Here is a 21,155-nt window from a genome sequence, read left to right as displayed (position 1 = left end):
ATATATATATGAACAGTGATTAGTGTGTTTATGACTAGTATGGTAATAAAAAACAGGATATACAGTATTCTGATCTGAACCATTCAATCATTTTTGCAGGCATCCGCATAAACCTTTTTCTTATATATATATATATATATATATATATATATATATATATATATATATATATGTGTGTGTGTGTGTGTGTGGAGGAGTACATAGAAATGTTAATTAAAATGAACAATTATAGGGTTTCATAAGCAAAAGTGAACACTTATAGTGGTGCCTCGGTATATATGAACTTTACAGGGTTGTAAATATAAATAAGGACTTCTATAAGTTAAGGATGTCAAGTTTATAACGTTGTAAGTATAATTATCAAGTTTAATAGACGTACATGTAAATATGAAATTTTAAATAGGAACATGTTTATCCGTATTATTTAGGTACAATTTCTTAAATAGTCTATTTATTTTTTTAAAATTTATCTTTTTAATTTTTTACTTTAAATTGTAGCATTTTAATCTCTTTATTACTTTTAAGTAAGTCATATCAGCCCCCCTTAAACATTTAGAGTAATGATATTTTCAAATTGGCATCTAAGCATCCATGTCATTCTTTCTTTACCTTTTTTTTTTTAAGAAAAAATTAATTTCTCTTTATTATCTAAATTCTAAATTTAAACATTTAATCGTAAAATATAAACATGTAAATGATAAACTGAAAACCCCTCCCTAAACTCTAAACTGGAAATCACAAACCCCGCAGGGGGTTTGTGATGTCTTGTTTAGGGTTTAGGGCATAGGATTTAAGGTTTAGGGTTTAGTATTTATTATTCAGGTTTAAATTTTTAGATTTTTAGGGTATAGATTTTGTAGTATTTGGGTTTATAATTTTAGATATAGTTTTATAATTTTTTAAAATTTTAAAAATTTAAAAATTTTTAAGGTTCAAATTCGAAGTTTATATAAAAAAAATAATGATATGGATGAGGATGTGGATGACAAGTTGGGCATCCACGTCATTCGGGAAATCTATTTAGTAAATCTATTCGATAAAAATAGTGTCGCTCAAAAGTTTAAGGTTTAGGAGGACTGACACAATTAAATTAAAATAGTAAAAAAAACTAAAAAATTTACAATTTAACATAGGGAGACTTAAGGCAAATTTGAAAAAGCAGAGAAACTGTTAAAGGAATTATACTTAATATTTATTATGAAATTCAAGTAAACTTCATCACTTATTTCTCAAATTTAATATTTTAATAAGCTCACGTTTTATATTTTTCATACTAAAATATAAAATTTTTTTAGTCTATAAAATTTCAATAAATAAATAAGCGATGAAACCCCAAAGAATAGCCGGTATTTTGTCTCCCCCAAACTCATCCTTTTTAGTTGGGGGATATCCCAACATGGGATATCCATTCATGGGATTAGATTTCAAAATTTTGCAAATATGTTTTGGAGAGAACAAAACAAATACTTGCTTATCTCCTTATCCTTTTTTACTAGAAAAGTAATGATATTGTATAAAAAAAAATTGACTTTAATACCCTCACTTCTCTTGGGATAATATCTATCATGTGTTTAATATAATAATTAAAAAAAATGCAAATTAGTTATTACCTTCATTAATAATTATTAATTTCAAAAAAAATAAATATCGAAAATTTAAAAACAAATTTTTGCACTTTCTTAATAATGAAAACTTTTAAAATATAGAATACACGACATATTAGGATAACCACAATTGTCGAGCTATACTATCTCGAACGGACTGACCTGTGCCACGTCCACCATCACTGCTCTGATGTGGCCATTCCACGTCTAGATAGCTATCTTCATTGACATGACGGTTCTAATCTTGCTCCAGGTTGGGATTGCAGATGGTGTGCTTGCATAAATAATTGTGGATTACAGTGCATGTGATGACAATGTCACGCTGCGTTTCTACTGAGAAAGGTGCCGAAACACGCAAGATCTTGAAACGACGCTTAAGAAGACCAAAAGCCCTCTCGACAACATTCCTTAGATGAGCATGACTATGGTTAAATTTATCCTTCATATTACGATATTGTGTCCAGCCACCAATAAACTGAGCTAGGTGGTATCTCTCTCTCCTGTATGGTGCAAAAAGGTCTGTGGTGTTGGCGTAGCCCACATCAACAAGATAAAACTTCCCTACAAGGCACATGCAAGTTTTGATTTTGGCACGGTTCACTACCTACAAATGTATTATGTATGACAGATTCATCCATGACATTACCTTCCGGGATTGAGAAACTTCTATCGTCCAAGCAAGACTGCATTACTCTCATGTCTGTTGTCGATCCCTCCCAATTTGCACAAAGGAACTGGAAGTGCATATCGAAGGACACAACAACCATTGCATTTTGACTAATCCATCCGTGCCTATTACGAAATCTCTCTTGTATTTCTTTGGGAATAATAACCGGCACATGGGTTCCATCTATTGCTCCAAGAGCGTCCTGCAAGCATTTAAATTTGCTTAAGTGGTGACACACAAATTTAAATATACAACACACATTCTTGTTACCATAAACGGGGTATTGAGGACCCGTGGATGAGCCGGTTCATCTCCACCAGGCAGTTGGATCATCTCATTGGCCAAACTGTTAATAGCACAAAGTACCATGTGGAAATAACGGCTGATGGTCTTAGAGCTATGCTAGAACTGCTCGCATGCTACTCTATTTGGTGCTGTATGTCCCACAACAGTCATGAAAATTGCCAGTTGTTCCTCAACAAATACAGTTCGGCTACTGTGTAGTAGGCTGCGTGACTCAAGTAATGACGCAAGTCCCCTAAATACGTGTGGCTCCATTTGAAACACGTTATATGCAATGTTTTCAGAACCAGACCGGCTCGGCCGGTTGGACCGGCAGAATCGGGAACCGGTCGGCAGTCCGGTCCGGTTCTCTAGAACTGGTTGACTGGGAGTCAACCCGGTCAAACTCGATGAACCGCCTGGTTTGACCAGAACCGGGTTGACCCCGGTTCTAAAGTTTGGCTTTAACTTTAGAAAAAAGACAAACAGAGTAGTTGTTCTCATTTCTCTGGCTCAAGCTTCAACTGTGAGTCTGTGAGGGTTTCACTTGGATCTGGACCATCTGGTGAGGGTTTCGCTATAAGCCTATGATCCATCATCCATCTCTTTTGCTTTAGTTGTTTTCCCTTTTTTTTAGTTGATTTCTTGTTCAGAGTACTCTTGTGGGATTTTGTGCTGAAGAACAAGAGGATGAAAGTTGAATGTTCAGGTTTTTAACCTGTTTTCCAAGGTATTTGATTGGTTTTCTTCTTGAGGATTAATCTGTGTTAAAGGCTGGGTGTTGGGCCTGTTGGTTGTGTTGTATGGTGTTTTGATGATTGTTAGTGAATTGATTGAGAAAATTAGATTTTTAGTTAATGTCATTTTATTTCTCAAAGTTCAAAGATGCTGACTTGTTTCATATTTGCCCATAGAAATTGTTATTTGAAATTTTTATAGATCTCAGTGCTATTATTTTGATGATTTACTCTTTTTGTTCACATTTTTTTCTTTTCGGTTCTGGGAAGAAGTTGGGTATGGAGATCTTTTTATAAGTTTTGTCATTGTTTAGCTGCCTACCTTGGTATCAATTTTGCTTGGGCTTGATCTTTTTGTCCAGATCTAAAGGTATGATTTTTTTTTTTTTGTTATTAGATTGTTGTGAGTTTAATTTATTTAGGAACTTCACTGGAATGAGAATTTCTATTAGTTCTCTACTATCTTATGTAGTCTTTGTTGCCGGCACTGTCACTTTTATTTGCAGCTATGTTAAAATGGCAATTGATATTAGGACTTGACAATGATTACTATTATTATTATTATTATTATTATTATTATTATTATTATTATTATTATTATTATTATTATTATTATCAATTCAGAATCATGCATGTCTAAGTCTTATGAGTTATGACACTCCAAGTGCACTTTCTTGGATCCACCATCCTTTCCACTTAAAGCTTGGTTTTGCTAGCAATCAATTTTCATAGACTAAAAGCTGCTTTGATGGTCCATGTATATCTTATGCTTTGATGGTTTGGACGTGCTAACTAGTACACCATCAATTATCATTAGTTTTTAATATTCTTCCATGATTATTTTAATCTTAATTATCAACTGAAACTAATGTACCTAAAACGTATTGTTATCAAAATTCAGTAATGTAAGCATATATCCCTTCATACTCAATTTGTTTATTTTTTAATATTTAATCATTTCAAACTATTATCTCAATTTTTGGGATTGTTATTATTATTTTAAAAAAGAAATTAATTGAAGTCTTAGATTTCTGGTCCAATGTTATGTGATAGTTTGGTGGTGAATTTTGAGTTAATTTCTCATGATGATGATGATGATGATTATAAAAAAAAAGTTGTCTTGTGATGGCGGTGATTATGGGGATTGGGTGAGTATATAGATTGTGATCATTTCTTAATTAAGCTCATTTTTAATTTTTTATGGTAATTGTACCAAAATTGCTATTTTTAGTGGTATGTTTAAATTGTGATTAGGTTATGAGTCATGATCAATTTTGTAGTTCATTTATTAATTATTATGATAATTGTACCAAAATTTTTGGAGAGTGTTTAGATGTTGATTCTTTTTCCATTTGTGTTGTGGATTGCAAATAGATGGAAATTATTGGGTCTCAATCAACGGTTTTTTTTTAAATATTACAAAAAAAAATATTTACTAAATTACGCATGTTTGGGATTATTTAAAAAAATACGCAGGTTGGTGGAAAATGGTAAAATTTTCCCCGTTTTCAGTTTTTTTTTATTTTTTTTATTTTAAAATTATGAAAACGGGAGAAACTCTCCCGTTTTCATAATTTTTTAAATTTTTTTAATAAAAGAAAACGGAACCCGTTTTCCCTTTTTTTTTAAAAAAAACTGATGTAGTTACTGGCTGTTATCTTAAAAGAATTCTTTTTATATAATTAATTTTTAATTAAAAAATAATGGTTGATATATATATATGTATATATATTAACCTTTTATTAAAAAAAACTATGAATCTCGAAAAATATTAGAAATAAAATGGTCAAAGTTGCACCGGTAATTAATTAATACAAAATAGGATGGCTAAATCTACAACGGTAAGTAGTTAGTATAAAGTAGGACGGTCAAACCTACACCGTTAGTAATTAGCACAAAGTAGGACTGTCAAATCTGCACTGGTTAATAATTACCACAAAGTAGGACAATGAAAAGTGCAACGGTCAGTACTAAGCACCGGTCAGTAATTAGCACAAAGTAGGTCGGTTAAACCTGCACCGGTCAATAATTGGCATAAAGTAGTTTGGTTAAACTTGTATCGGTAATTAATTAGGACAAAGTAGGACGGTCAAACCTGCACCTGTCAGTGATTAACACAAAGTATGTCGGTCAAACTTGCACCGGTCAATTATTAGTTCAAAGTAAGTTGGTCAAACCTACACCGATCAGCAATTAGCACAAAGTAGGACAGCCAAACTTGCACCTGTCAGTAATTAATACAAAGTATGTCGGTCAGACCTGCACCGGTCAGTAATTAACACAAAATAAGATGGTCAAACATGCACCGGTCAGTACTTAGCACAAAGTAGGTCAGTCAAACCTGCATCGGTCAGTAATTAGTACAAAGTAGGTCACTCAAACCTCCACTAGTCAGTAATTAGTATAAAGTAGATCGGTTAAAGTTACACCGGTCAGTGATTAGCACAAAGTACGCCGGTCAAACCTACACCACTTAGTAATTAGCACAAAGTAGGGCAGTCAAACCTGCACCATTTACCACAAAATGCGTCGGTCAAACCTACACCACTCAGTGATTGCGACAAAGCAGGACAATCAAACCTGCACTAGTAAGCACAAAATCCGCCGGTCAAACCTGCACCACTCAGTGATTAGGATAAAGTAGGACAGTCAAACTTGTACCAGTCAGCATGAAGTACGTCGGTCAAATGTGCACCGCTCAGTGATTAGGACAAAGTATGACAGTCAAACCTGCACCAGTCAGTACTTAGCACAAAATAGGTTGGTCAAACCTGCACCAATCAATAATTAGTAGCCCGGTCAAACCTGCAATGTTCATAAATGAAATTTTCAAAATTCGAGCTCTTTATATAAACCAACATTAGTAGCCCATTTTCACTCTTGCACACTATTTACTCACTCACTCACCCATACTTCTTCTTCTTGTCTTCAACAATAACAGAGACTTCACTTGTATTGGTTTACTACAATGGTTCAATAATTGCTAGTGAAGACACAATTATATTTTCGTCGGAGGATCAATCATATTTTTATGTCAAAGATGACATCTCTTACGAAAATTTAAAGAGATCGATTGAAGAAAGCATTGAGACTATTGACAACCAAGGAGTTTCATGTATCAAATACCGGCTCCCAATTTCTTCAGGATCTAGTAAGATTTGCTATCAGTCATTCAAATTGCGTAATGACCGAGATGTCCGGATGATGTTCGACTGCCACAAAAGAAATCCAGATATTGGCATTATTGAATTGTATGTGGAGTTCAGCGCTGCAACTTTCGAGGGTGCTCCTTCCCAATAACAAACTACCCCAGATGACAAAGTTCAACGCAATTTGAGACGGGAGAGGATTTCATCACCATGCCAAGTTAATGAACCTGAACGGCTCTCTACGAAGTGGAGAGCACAAGATGATCCACCACCCAATAATTATTTTACTAATTCACAACATCTACAAGGCGGAACAAGTTCTTTTCATGATACTCATGAAACCGAATTCTGTCAGTATGGCCGATCCAGTGGAGACGATGAGGACGACGATGGTGATAGCTTTGGGGAAGACACTGAAGCAAAGTGTTGATGACATTCAGTTAGATGAATGCAATCTTGAAGACGTTCCAATGACCAGCCATAATTTCATGATGGCATTAATGGAGCCTCTAGCACATATGCGGACCCTTGATTTGGAAGCAATGTCGGCACAAGAATTTTCAGAGTACCCTTTATTGTATGCCGACACATTAACTGGAGCAACGACAACTGGAGATCTTCATGTAGGCATGAGGTTTCGAAGCAAAGATGATGCTGTGATCGCAATTAAGCATTACTGCTTACTTAAATCTATCGAATACAAAGTTATTGAGTCTGATTCGACTCGATACTCCGGTAAATGTAAGTCATATGGCGATGGGTGCAATTGGAGGGTTCACGCATCCTACAGCAAGCGGAGACAGCTTTGGGAAATTACAAAGTACACTGGGCCTCACACGTGTTCATCAACAATGATCTCGCGAGGGATCATTCGAGTCTGGATTCAAACATGATTTGTCGTCAAATACAAGCACTAGTCCAACGCGACCAAGCATCAATGTATCGATTTTTAATAGCGGAGATCAAAAAAATCGATCACGGATACACACCGACATATAGGAAAGTATGGGCAGCTAAGCAAAAGCGGTTAAAGCGACATTTTGGCAATTGGGAGGAGTCCTCAGATGAATTACCAAGATGGCTATCGGTGTTGCAGCAGTTTGTTCACTGGGATAATAGTTGATCTTGAGACCCGACCCGACGATACGATGGACCTTACGAGTACGTGATGCTCGAATCTTTCATAGAGTTTTTCTAGAGCTTCCCTCTCGCTTGGAGGGTTTCAAATATTGCAAACCCGGTCGTCCGGATAGATGGCACCCATATTTATGGCAAATACAAAGGCACTTTGTTGTTGGCAATCGCACAAGACGGTAATAAAAATATCCTGCCGATTGGTTTTGCCATTATCGAAGGAGAAACGTTGGGTGCATGGACTTTCTTCTTGGCAACTTACGTTCCAGTGTAACACCACAACAAAGAATATGCTTTATATCTGATCGCCATGAATTTATCAAATCAGCTTTTAGATCACTTGGTCGTGAGATGAGTGCTCCTCGTGCATACCATGTTTACTGCATTTGATATTGGCCAAGATATTTGTTTCTGAAACAAATATCCTGTCATTGCATTTCTTACGTTTCAGTGCATACCATGTTATGAGACATATCTGGCATAAGGACACAACCGATAAGCCTTAGGATATAGGCACGTGCATGGCATTCTATCTGTCATTGACTTGCATCGTATGGCAACATGCCAAATGTTTCCTCAAGCCATGTTAGAGTTATACTCTGACCTTTCCTTTGCTCCGTCGGTGGGACCACTCTGAGCAACTCTGCACAGACAGCACTTCCTAAGCCGAAAATCTGCCCGATGACTTCGTGGCCGTTAATCGGTAAGCCAAGTAATAGTACCACATCTTCCAACGTGATTGTTGTCTCACCGCATGTAAGGTGGAATGTGTGTGTTCTAATCGGCCATCTCTCCACTAATGCGCTCACAAGAGCGGCATCAATTCAGAAATTAAGAATTTGAGCCGCATGATAGAACCAGGCTTCTCTTAAAAGGCCTATGATTTGTGGAGGAGGCTCTGCGATAGACACAAGTCTACACCTAAGAACCCGATTAGGCTGTAGAAAGTTATAAATTAATCAATTTCATATTAAATGGAAAAATAAAATAGGTTGACTGGAAAAATATAAGACACGAAAAAAATCATAAATCCGAACATATGCCATCGAAAAATTCAATATGATTGAAGAGTAAACCATAAACATTGGTGTGCTAATAATATACTAGGTTATCTAACTAAACATGTTTCAGCCATAATATAACAATTATTAATACAATAAAAAATTAACCTAATAATATACTAGGTTATCTAAAATAGTGACTTAATACAATTATAAATAAAAAAAAAGCCTAATAATATATTAGGTTATCTAAATAAACATGCTTCGAGGTTAATATAACAATTATTAATACAATAATTAATTATGACATAATAAAATTATTCATAAAACCTAATGACATAATACAATTATTAATAATAAACAAAATTACCTAAACATGTAGTGGGTTATCTAATTAAACATGATTGGGGTGCTAATAAGATTAATATTAATTCGATTAATAATTATGACATGATATAATTATTAATATAAAATAATGACTTAATACATTTATTGATAAAAAATAACCGAATAATATACTAAGCTATCTAAATAAACATTCTTTGAGGTTAATATAACAATCATTAATACAATAATTAATTATGACATAATAAAATTATTCATAAAACCTAATGACATAATACGATTATTAATAATAAAAAAATTACCCTAAAAATATAGTGGGTTATCTAATTAAACATGATTGGGGTGCTAATAAGATAATTATTAATACGATTAAGAATTATGATATAATACAACTATTAATATAAAATAATGACTTAATACAATTATTAATAAAAAATAACCAAATAATATACTAGGTTATCTAAATAAACATTCTTAGCGGTTAATATAACAATTATTAATACAATAATTAATTATGACATAATAAAATTATTCATAAAACCTAATGACATAATACGATTATTAATAATAAAAAATTACCCTAAAAATATAGTGTGTTATCTAATTAAACATGATTGGGGTGCTAATAAGATAATTATTAATATGATTAATAATTATGATATAATACAATCATTAATATAAAATAATGATTTAATACAATTATTAATAAAAAATAACCAAATAATATACTAGGTATTCTAAGTAAACATGCTTCGACGTTAACAATTATTAATACAATAATTAATTATGACATAATACAATTATTAATAAAAAAATTATCCTAAAAATATAGTGTGTTATCTAATTAAACATGCTTCGGCCGCTAATAAGATAATTATTAATACGATTAATAATTATGACATAAAAAATTATTACTTGAAACTAATGTCTTAATATAATTATTAATAAATAATTAATTTCAAAGTTATCTAAGTATACAAAAATATTACCTTTTCCGACAAAATGGATGAAATGTGATCACTCTGTAATCTTAAGAATGCCATCGAAAATTATCAACAGAAATCCCGTACACGTGTAAGTAGAAAACACCCGCACAATTAGAACTTGAAGTAAGATTAAAATAGGAGAAAATGAGAATGGAGGAGGCGATAGTATGAAGTGGGAAGTGGGAATTATATAAAAATAATAATAATAAAATAATTCAACGGATAAATTTATATCCGTTACTAAAGGCTATTACTCAGTGTTCTTGTTTTTGCTTTTTAATAAAAGCATTGGTGAAAAAGCCAAGGAGTGAAGACCTCTGTGTTTCGAGGAACTTATCTTTTTAATTTTTTGTTTTTCTGTTTTCTTGTTTGGCTTTTCAACTTTTTCCAAAAAAAAAAACAGCAATTAAGGACAAAAGAGCTTTATCTGTTTCAGGTTTTTAATAAAAAAAAAGGAAAACGGGAGAGTAACTCCCGTTTTCCTTTTTTTTATTAAAAAAATTTAAAAAAAATGAAAACGGGAGAAACTCTCCGATTTTCTATATTTTAAAATAAAAAAAATTAAAAAAAAGCTGAAAATGGGGAAATTTTTACCGTTTTCCACCGACCTGCGTATTTTGGTAAATAATCCCAAACATGCATAATTTAGTAAATATTTTTTTTTGTAATATTTTTTTTAAAAAAGCCCTCAATCAACACCGTCAAATGAAGTTGAATCTAATGAGCAAATTTCTTCTGGTGTACATATCTAACAAAAAAAAGATATTGCATGGAGATATGTAACTGAGGGGCAAAATTCTCAAGGGAGAAGGATCTTCATTTGTAATTTTTGCTAAAAGCAAAATGCGGATGGGGAATCAACCGAATGAAACAACATCTTGCCGGATCAAAAGGCAATGTTGATTCATGCAAAAAAGTCCCTTCTGATGTTCGCTTTATTCAAGGATCATTACAAGAAAATGTTCAAAAAGCCAAAAAGGAGTTTATGATTATACCGATCTTTATGGAGAGTCTATGCATGAATGCCAAGGTGATGATGTTATGGTTGGTAAAAGTAGTACATGTGTGGAGATATCCTCTAAAGGGAAACGAAAAGCTAGTTGTGCCATTGGGTCTTATTTTAAACATGGAGTTGGCGATCCTACCCAACCAACTAAAAAAGCTTCTATGCAAAGTAAAGAGAGGTGGCATGATACGGATATGGCAATTGCTATGTGGCTTTATGATGCATGTATACCATTGAATGTTGTCAATTCTCCATTCTATCAAACTGCAATTAGCAAGATAGCAAGTATGGGCCATGGCACACAGGTCCTACATACATGCATTGAGGGTGAATTTGTTGAGAGATTGTAAGCAACAAGTGAAATTAATTATTGATGATTTTCGAAAGACTTAGGCTGAAATAGGATGCACAATTATGGGCGATGGATGGACAAATAATAGGCAGAGGTCATTGATCAATTTCTTGGTATATTCTCCTAAAGGAATACCATTAATTAAATCAGTTGATGCTTCAGGTTTTATTATAGATGCTCGGACATTATGTAATCTTTTTTTCTGAAATCATTGAGATGGTTGGTCCTCAAAATGTAGTGCATGTGATGACAGATAATGGAGCTAATTATTAGGTTGTTGGAAAGAAGATTGCAGAGAAATATTCTGATATATATTGGTCTCTATGCGCTGCTCATTGCATAAACTTAATTATGAAAGACATTGCTAAAATGGCAACTGTTGAGAGTTTGGCAGTTCTTGCTTCAAAGATTACAGTGTTCATTTATAATCATAAGTGGATTTTGAATTGGTTGAGAAAACAACCAAAGTGTACAGAAGTTATTCGTCCCGGAGCTACTCGTTTTGCCACAAATTTTATTGCATTGAAGAGTTTATATGACCACAAAGATTACTTACAATCATTGGTTGTTTGTTCAGATTATAAAAAATTCCTCAAAGTGCAAAAAGGAAAAGAAGTTAAGCAAATTGTTTTGGATGAAAATTTTTGGAAGAATTGCTTGATAGTTGTGAAGATTATGGGTCCATTGATATGTTTGTTGAGAATTTGTATTCCGATGAGAAGCCGGCAATGGGATATATATATGATGGGATATATAGGGCTCGCAAGGGAATTAAAGACTTATTCAAAAATAAGAAGCACTTGTATAAGCCTTATACTTCCATTATCAAAGATTGATGGAATAGGACCTTGAGCATGGGGATACATGTTTTAGCATATTGGTTGAATCCGGCATTTCAATTTAGTGAGCAAAACTTGTGCCAAAAGTTGGAGGTTCAATGTGGTATACTTGATGTGATTGAGCGGCAAAGTTTGTTTAAATCAAGTGATTTAATGGAAGAGATGAGAATATTTAGAGAAAGGCAGAAGACTTTTAGTCGGCCACTTGCTTTAATTGCTTGCAAAACTACTACTCTTGGTAAGAATAAATCTGATTTTTTTTAAATTTAGTTATATGATTGTTTACTAATATAGTTTTGTATTTTTTTCATAGATGAGTGGTGGAAATTCTTTGGTTGTGATGTGCCTCATTTGCAAAAATTAGCTATTAGAGTTCTTAGTCAAACTGCTTCTTCTTCTGGTTCTGAACGTAATTGGAGTGTGTTTGAACGTATATATACCAAAAAAAGGAATAGATTGGAGCATCAAAGACTTAATGACTTGGTGTATGTTCACTATAATCTATGTTTGCAACATAGGTATGACATTTATGGTTTTAAACTTTTAATTTGTCAAGTCCTCTTTACATACAAATTATTTTTATTCAATATTTTGCTTTTTTTTTTATAGGTCATCTTCTAAAAATAGATCTTACGATCTAGTGGATTATGAATCAATTGACAAAACTGAATTTTAGGTCGTGGAAGAAAAACCAAAAGGAGAACTTGACTATAATGAATTAGAGAACATGTTGGAGGAGCAACCTAGAGGTAGTGAGCAATCAACTAAGCTATCTAAAGGTTAAGTTTCTAACTCTTTTTTAACTATTAATTATATTTAATGTCAATGCTTCATATTCATAAATATTAATTCATGAAATGAATTTTTAGGTGATGATGAACAAGATGATGTGATAATCACCGAAGATAGTGACCATGAAATAGTCGGTTTTCAAGGAATGACTAGCAATAATTTAGATGAAGAAGATTGGCTACCATCCCCACCTCGACCCCCTCCAAGAAATTAGATGAAGATGTTATGATTTTTATTTGCTAAACCTTTTATCTTTCATGTATGCATGTTGTTGTGAGTCTTGTGACCTTGTTAGATTTTCTTTCATGTTGCCACAAGTCTTGTGACAATGTTAAATTTTCTTTTCATGTTATTGTGATGTTGTTGTGACTTTGTTAAAATATTTTCATGTTTTTGAGACCATGTTAAATTTTCATTTATATTGTGACCTTGTTAAATTTTTTTTCTTTGTAATATTGTTAGATTTTTGTACTATTATTTAGATGTTTTTCTTTAACATTGTTTTTGTCATTTGACATTATGTGATGAATAAGGTGTAGTTTTTTGTCATTAGATTAAATTGGACATGGAATATATATGTGAGTATAGAATTTTGAAGAATATATATATATATATATATATATATATATATAATTATTACATCATTTGGTTCGACCAAACTGGGTCATCCGGTCCAACCGATTGACCCATGACTCAGTTGCTTGGCCGGTTCACTTTCTGGTCCGGTTTTGAAAACATTGGTTATATGCCCTTCTCGGGTGTCCGTCAAAAATGTCTCTAACAAATGTAGAACCTGCGAATGTTCAAGTGTGTTGTGGTTGCCTCATCCTTATGTGGGTCTCACTGATAATGGCAAGAAAAAATTTGAACATTATATATTATATATAATTAAAAATTTTAAATTTCTTACCATTTATCCCATTTGAGATAGAAAAATAAAATATAATTAAAAATTATTTCTATTTTCTCATATAGAGCAAAAAAAACTATTTAACAAAAGAATTTTTTGTCAAAAGATTATTGCTTTTTTGTAATAATAATTATTAATCTAGAATGTAGGTTTTTTCTCAAAAAAATTATAAAAAATATTACACAAATTATATTATTAATTGATTTCAATCCCAATATAATTTAAAACCATTTATAGAATTGTCCTCTCTCTTATGTCTTTTATTAAAAGATTATAATTTTTTTCAATCTAGAATTTTTTGTTAAAAGATTATTGCTTTTTGTAATAATAATTATTAATCTAGAATGTAGGTATTTTCATGTTATGCTTCTCATCATCATGCTCATGCTTTCTCATCATATTATAGTTTTTGTTAAGTTTTTTAATGAATGAATGTGTTTTTTTCTTAAACAATGCATGAAAAAATTAAAATAAATAAATAAATAATTAAAGTTTAAAAAGTAACTGCATAGGAAAGGTTGACAGGGACCAAAACTTAAACAACATTAGTAATATGGAGACTTCATAATACAATCTCAAGTTAGCAAGGATGGGCAGTGATATCATGATTTATTGGCAACAAGTCCATGTATAAGGTGTTAGTATTATATTTAGAAAGTAGGTTTAAACCTTATCTAATACAAATTGTGTATGCACTAACAAAATTAAGGTCTTTAAATGAAAACCCGTTTGAACTACTTTCTTTGTTAGCCACCTTGGGAGATCCATTAATTAATGATAAATAGATTATGCATGTGACATTTTGCTTTGGACTGCTAAAATCTTAGCAATTCTATTCCAATCTATGGGAACGAACATCATTTGAGCTCTTTTAAATTATAATTATGTTTAAGACTTGAGTATAATAGACCCATAAGTAGTTCAATGAAAAATACAATCATGTTGAGAGAAAGTAAATAGTTAGTTCATTAATTTACAATGGAAGCAAGAAGAATGGGAGATCAGGTAATAGCTACCTAACTTTGTTAATCACAAGCAAGCTTAATTAATGTACTAACAAACAAAGAAGAAGACATTAGTTTTAGTGGAACAAACTTTTCATACGCTAAGCTGTCCCGCAACAAATAGGTTATTATGCCTAACTCCACCTCTTCCTCTTCAAACTCCTCCTCCCACGGCCTCTCCATCATCTATGCTGCACATTCATATTGCTAAAATTGCTTCATATTTATTCCTTCTTGTTGCTTCACATTCAAAACAGAGATAAAGATAGAAAAGGCATTCATCATGTCCTGTTGATTCACATTACTCCAACACATCTATTTCCGTACAAGCTATGCTCACAATAGCAAGCTATGCTCCAAAATTTGATGTCATTTAGGAACAACTTTGAAGAGCCAACTGTATAATATATAATACACACACACAATTGAGAACCAATAATTTTTCATCTCAAATAATTGTGCCATCCATTTAAACACTCCACAACAAACAATGCAATAAAAAAAATCTCACATATCATAGTACCCAACTGCAGTTGTTACATAAGCATAGTTCATTATTCAAAAAAAGTTTAGAACTTACATATCAAATAGTTCATTACTTACTGCATTTACAAAAATTCATGAAATACAACAAATCCACTAGCATTTGTTATCTAGATAATGTCCATACAGAACATATATTCTCAGCTTCTGAAACATCACCCCATCCAAGAACTTCGAGCATAACTTGGAAACTACTCCTGAATTGGGTTTAAAATCATTAGTCAAAGCAGCTGCACATAATTTAGAAACACATGCATATATTTTAAAAGCACAGTCTTAAATATTTACAATTAATCCTAACCAAAACCAATTGCATATAAAAACCAAATGGAAACACATGCATATCTCCATGCGAAGACAATTTTTGTTGGCAAGAATACATGTCTATAGAGTAGAATATCTATGATTGATATGTCTAAAACTAAAACTAAGCTTAGCACAAAAAACCTAAAGCAAAAGTTGTTGATGAGAGAATAAAAAGTACATAAAATAAGATGAATGGAAAGGTGAGGCTTTTGCTATAAGTCTTTCAAACCAAGTAATGCATGTACATAGCTTGAATAACACAATTAAACAGAATAACTACAAATTAATATACAGTTTTTCATTATATTGTTCTTATATAGAAAACACATGAATTATAATTAAAATTCTACCACTACCTGCTGACGGAATTCCTTCATACGTAGACTCAACCAGCAATCTATAACCGATTGTCGCATAGTCATGAAGAAAATCCTATTTTCACGCGATTTTAATCCCTCGGTCGCAACACATACCTCCACATCACTGACGCTCGACATGGAGGACAACTTCTCCATGCAAGTCTTAAAGGAGAAACTATCGTCCTCTTCCTTGCTTTGTTCCATGATCTTCCTTCTACGATCACTCAAAGATATTAATCGATTCTGCGCATCCACCGTGTGGTCAGAACTTTTCTTCTTTGAGACACTAGGGCTTGGTGCTCTAATTGTTTCCTTTTAGTCCTGGATGATCCGGCATTGTTGTAAGAAACTTTCTTGCCCGTTGAGTGCGATGGGATTGTGTCCTTCCCAACCTCAAGCATGGGACTATCCGACGAATCGGATCCCTCGTCCAAGTTAACAACAAGATCATCGCCTCTCACGAAGCCACCCTTGTGACTAGCGTATTGCCCATTTGTGGTGGATGAAGCCATAAGATCATGGATCTTCAAAAACAATGGGAAAGACTTATCTCGGCAAACCTTGTATTCCTTGTTGAGCTGCATGTTAGCTTGCAATTATGGCTTAATGTAGGAGGAGCGAATACAAACTTAGGCATGTGATAGTGGCTCAAAGAATATACTGAATTAGGTATAAGCAAAATGATTAGGATCTCTAGTGCGGGGCTTGATTTTTGGTGATATAAAAGATTAGGATCTCTTTAAAGAAATGCAGCACTTGGATTTAATAAGTGGGCTTTGTTATCAAACCCATCTTGCATCTTATGAACCACATTTGTATGGCTCACATAATCCAGAGTCACTGTTTTCATATGCATTTTAGGGCGGTTAAAGTAATGCTAGATAATCATTACTAAAGATTGATCACAATTCCATGATGTTGTATAACCTAAATTTCTACGTGGCTTCTCCCATTAATTGTTGTTTTGCTTATGCTGAGATTTTATCTTTGACTCAGTCCAAATGGCTTATCAAATTTATGAACTCCTATTTGTTTTATGCATATTTGAGATTCCATTATTGCCAAAAACCTATCATTGCAAGAAGGTACAAATGATGCTTACCTTAATAATCTCCTCCCACACTATTGGACAACCAGGGGTTGGTCGTTGAGTGTCAAAATCCCATGACCATTGATAAGTGCTTGAGTAGACATATTTTTATATATGTTTTACATGCATTGAGCATCATTTTTACTGTGGTTTATGTCTCATATTGTGTATTTGGTGTTCTTTTATGCATATAGGTTGTGAATGCCTTGAAGAGTAAAAAGGAAGCAAAGATAGGCTATAAAGACACAATGTTGGGAGTTCTTGTTCAATTCAAGGACCAAGACACGAGAGCGGTTCATAAAGCGTGGAGATGTGTGCCAACTTCCAAGAAGATTCAAGTCAATTCACCATTTGGAAGGGGCACAAAAGGCAGCCCACATCTTCATATTCCTTCTCTTTGTGAAGATTGCAAGACCTCTCAAAGATACGTCGATGAAGAAAAGTTTTTATAGCCTACCACATGGGACGTGTGCCCGGACATGTGGCCTTAGAGAAGAGTGTTCGGATCGCGTTTTTGTGAAAAAGTACTGCAGCAATTTCACCTGTAGCGATCTGTAGCGGAATCACTGTTCACGCGGCGGCGTGGAAATTCAGCGGCGGCGTGGAAATTCAGCGCGCCGCGTGAAATCTGCGAGCCCGCAGGCGCGTGGAAAAATCCACAGGGCGGCGTGAGGGCACGTGACGACGCGATCTAAGGCCTATAAATAGCCGTTTTGCCCTATTCTTTCTCATCTTTTGTGCGGCTCTTGAGGGTGAGGCGGCTAGGGGTTTTGGAGAGGAGGTCTTTGCGGCTTTGAGGCGCTTCGTCACCAACTTTGATCGATTCCTCCTCCGTCATAGCATAAAGGAAGCCACCGGTGAACCTAGCTGGAGTGGGTCCTTCAAGACGTCGAAGCTCTCCATCAAGGCCATCGGTTCATATATAAGGGGTTTATTTCTATGGTTTTAATGTACTTTCATTCATTGATGGTGTGTTTTTGTATGTTGCTCCATGGAGAGCTAAAACCCTAGAGGGTATTTGGGCTTGTGAACCCTAGGATTCTCATCTTTTTGTGGATTTGCTTAGTGTTTCTATTTAATCCGAGTTTGATTAAGTTTTTAATCTTGTATTCTCATTGCTTGTTTGTTTAATTAATCCTTGTGGTTGATTGGATTTGCATGATTTGTTGCCTTGGTGGGAGAGAGATCTCCATTAGGGTTAGAACCTCAAGATTGAAGAGGGTTGAGAGGGTGAATCATGAGATAGTGAAGTATCCCCTTTCCCTCCGATTGGTGTATTCTATCTCCATTCCCTAAGCTCTATGCAACCATATTTGGTGGGAGGCGTGAGATTGCTCGATTTCTCCGCCCGGGACCTTGTAGGGGGTTAGGATCCTTCACGGGAATTAGGGGTTGGATCAATCTTTAGGAATTGGATACACAATTTGGAATCCCTAGAGTGCTTTGCGGTCATATGTGGTGTGAGGTGTTGAGATTGAGCAATTTCTCCACCGGGACCTCGTAGGGGACTAGTATCGGTGATCTAGAGATAGACCCGATTATGTTTGGATTTCCACGACTTAACTTACTCATCATAGAAACACTTTGCTTATCCGGTACCTAATACCTGAATCCTAGGGGAGCAATGCCCGAATACCCCACTTTCTCGATTGAGATTCTTCTTCCATTTTACCCTTGCATATTTGTCTCCGGTGTTCATCTCTTCGCACATTAGATCACCACACTATCCCATTATCATTAGGCTAGATAGCAGAGAAGAAGTTAGTACTAGTAGCCCTGTTCCCTGTGGATTCGACTACCCGACTCACCGGGTATTTATTACTTCGACACCCGTGCACTTGCGGTACACACACGCATATTCGGACGTGTCAACCATCCACTCTTACCAACCAATGACGAATGCAACTTGTATAGCTTGTTCTAAGTCTTCCATCTACCTTTCAATTGGGGCAAAGTGGTGTCTTCTTTGGTCCTTTTTTGGTACGCATTCCATATTCTTAACCATTCTTACAGTCGAAAGGAACCCGAACACACACCGGGCTGCGAGCTTTCCTCCAACAACAGGTCGACTAATGCTTCATCACTAGAAATCGTCCAATTATTCCTGCGCGATAGCCTCTGCACATCTTGATGGGAACCTACATGTTCGGGATTCCCTCCAGGCACTGGTTGGCTCCCTTGTCCTGTGTCCTCCATTAAAATTGGCTTCGCATGACACACTGGCAAGTAACAAAAGAAAGGATGAGAGACAAGGTACAAAATTGAATAAGTTATCTATGGAGACAATATAATCAAATAAACAAACTATGCCAATGAATGTGGAATATTGCCATTATCTGACAAAGAAGAAAATCTGGAGATGTATGAAATGATCATCAAACCGCCATGAAAGTATAATAGATAAAAGATTCTACACATTCTTGGTTGAGATGTGGGACTAGTCACTAAAAATTCAACTTTAATCTATTGTTAGCTGACTAGTCACTAAAAACTTTGACCATTAGATCTTAATAATCTAATGCCTTCCAAACATAGATCAGTGCTTACAGGCATTAGATCATGTGGTTGAGGGTCAAATGTACACTTTATTTAGTCGGTCAGTGAGCTTTTTTGGTATGAGAAAAAGTGATGCCATTAATAAATAAAAGACATGAAGAAGAAGGTAACTTTCTTTAATCTATAAAAAAAACGAAATAATTAAATCAGAGAAGAGAAATCTTTTGACAGAGGATTTCTACAAGCATATCTTCACCCAAGCTTTGCTTGTTGACGGTGTCACTCCCATCCAGGAATCGGTCCGTGGAAGCAAGCTAGATAGTGCAACTCGAGAGGGTGGAGAGGAGGAGAGATGGGATAATATTTCTTTGTGTAGATTGGGAGATGGAGAAGAGAGGGATCGGGAGAGAGTCACAGTGGTCTGTCGGTGATGCAGCAAAGGGAAAGAAGATGAAGGTAGGAATTTAATTTGGTTTCTTTTGTTAATCATGTGTTTCAACGGTCATGATTTTTTTGCATTTGTTTGTGTTAATGGGTATCGTTTATATGATAGTGATCCATTTCAATTCATAAGTCAACAATGGGGGTTCAAAGCATCTCAACCATTCATGGATTTAAAAAAAAAACATTTCACTATTTGAACACATGGGTTCAGTTAATAATTGAGTGAGGGTTATTGTGGTCTTTTTCTTTTGAAACAATTAATACTAACTATTGTTTTAAATTAGGTTTAAAATGAATTATTATTTTAAATTCGCAATTAATTCTACCATGTCTTGTCAAAGTGTTGGGAATAGTTAAATTGGGGATATCCCTAGGGATATCTTCAACCAAACAGAACACTAGGTTACAATTTAAAATAGAGAGACTAAAAAATAAGTTTAAAAAATAGAGAGGCTCTTCAAAGAATTATACCTATTACTTATAATGAAATTCAAGTAAACTGCATCACTTATCTCTTGAATTTAATGTTTTAATGAACGCATGTGTTTATATTAATCATACTAAATTATAAATTTTTTTAGTCTATAAAATTTCAATAAATAAATAAGCCATGAGACCACAAAGAATAGCCAATATTTTGGCACTCCAAACTCAAAGTTGGAGAGTTTGTGACTTATTATTATTATTTTTTAAATGCAAACTAATAATTAAATGGCCAGTTAAGACAAAACCCCATAGTTAACCTATTCGGATTAAAGTAAAAAACATTCTAATTATATAGACAAGTTTTTTTAATTATTTGAAAGTTACATAAATAACCAACAAACTTTTGGTCTATTGGCACCAACCCCCTTTTGTAGGATGTTCGTGTCATAATAAAAAAAAATGGGTTCAAAGCTTATCTCATGCAAGATAGAGATGTTGAAATTGTCAAATTATACAACGAAAGATCATAAAGATAGATGCATATTATAAAATGATCTTAAATAAAAATAACATAAACTTAAATGAAGTGGCATACCTGGCATTGGCAGAGTACCCATATTTGTATTCCTGAATAGAGAGTTAACTATTCTCTTTCTATCTTGCTAGAAACAAAACTCTCCGTA

Source organism: Dioscorea cayenensis, chromosome 8 (genome assembly GCF_009730915.1).
Source record: "Dioscorea cayenensis subsp. rotundata cultivar TDr96_F1 chromosome 8, TDr96_F1_v2_PseudoChromosome.rev07_lg8_w22 25.fasta, whole genome shotgun sequence".
NCBI classification, from domain to species: Eukaryota; Viridiplantae; Streptophyta; class Magnoliopsida; order Dioscoreales; family Dioscoreaceae; genus Dioscorea; species Dioscorea cayenensis.
Note: the sequence above shows the minus strand (reverse complement) of the source record.